Consider the following 1426-nt stretch of genomic DNA (forward strand, 5'->3'; position numbering starts at 1 on the left):
GGACCGAGGTGAGAATATCAAAAGGCTCCAGTTTAATTTTCTTAATGAAGGTTTCAGGGTAGAGCATTAAACAAGACTGATACACCACCTTCCAAAAGAATTATTTTGCAAAACTTATGCCCTGGGTATGGTAAAAGATAATATGGTAAAAACCAGACTTTTCCTTCTGGGACATTAATGTTCTAAATTTATCACTTCAAGCTGCTTTGAAATACCTTCCTAGATTGGGAATCACTGTCTGCCATAGGAGTGAGTAAGGACAACACTCAAAGAAATCAGAAGAGAAAAATAGGGAAAAAAATCAGCTCTTATACTCAGTTTGGCAACACATATACTAAAATTGAAATGATACAGAGATTAGCATGATCCTTACACAGAGATGACAGGCCAACTTGTAAAGTGTTCCATATTTTTGTTGCATTAAGAATTAACAGGGCTACTTTAAGCTAAGACAAGCCCCACAAATACTCAAAATTTCGACATAAAGATAGCAAAAATCCCCATCACAATGATCTCTCTCAATGTCAATGGACTAAGTACACCAATTCAGAGGCACAGGATGGCAGGATGAAATAGAAAACTGAACCCAACATTCTGCTGCCTGCAAGAAAAAATATCTGAATAATCAAAGCAACCATGGGCTCAAAGTCAAAGGCTGGAAAACAATTCTTCAAGAAAAGAACACCTCCAAAAAGCTGCAGTGGCCATACTAGTATCAGACCACATGGACTTCAGGCTAAAGGTTATAAGAGACAGTGAAGGTCATTTGTTAATGATCATGGGATATGTACATCAGAAAGAACTCACCCTCCTCAATGTATATGCTCCTAATGACAGACCAGAAAAATACGTAAAAACAACTTCTAATAGACTTAAAGAAAAACATTGATAGCAACACAATACTAGATGGAGATTTCAACAGTACTTTCTCACTTCTCAATAGATCAAACAGACAAAAACTCGGCAAGAAAATATTTTATTTGAGGGAAATAATGAACAACCATTGGCTTAGAGAAGAAATCAAAGAGGAAATAAAAAGAGTCCAGAAAAAAATGATAACGAGGAACTATCAGAACGTGTGGGACAGAGCAAAAGCAGTTCTAAGAGGAAAGTTTATAGCTCCGCCAGAATTCAACTGGAATAAAGAAAGGGCCTACAAAAATAACTTACAGCTCAAGATTTTGGAAAATACCAAGAAAAGGAGTCCAAACTTGACAGGAGGAAAGAAATAATAAAACCTGGAGCAGAAATCAATGAGATATAATCCCAAAATACAATCCAGTAGACCAACAAAAGCAAGAGATGGTTCTTTGAGAAAATAAAAAAGATCGATAAACCACTAGCAGAACTCACAAAGAAGAAAAGAGAAAGAATCCTAATAAATCGAATCAGAAATGCAAAGGGGGACATCATAATAGAAACTACA

General features: G+C 36.0%; 1 pseudogene; it reads left to right on the plus strand.

Annotated features, from left to right (window-relative positions):
* The first annotated feature begins 317 nt into the window (after nucleotides 1–317).
* LOC130037001 (uncharacterized) lies at nucleotides 318–414 on the plus strand (annotated as a pseudogene).
* The last annotated feature ends 1012 nt before the right edge of the window (nucleotides 415–1426 follow it).

The sequence above is a fragment of the Sorex fumeus genome, unplaced genomic scaffold (genome assembly GCF_029834395.1).
Source record: "Sorex fumeus unplaced genomic scaffold, SorFum_2.1 ptg000070l, whole genome shotgun sequence".
NCBI lineage: Eukaryota > Metazoa > Chordata > Mammalia > Eulipotyphla > Soricidae > Sorex > Sorex fumeus.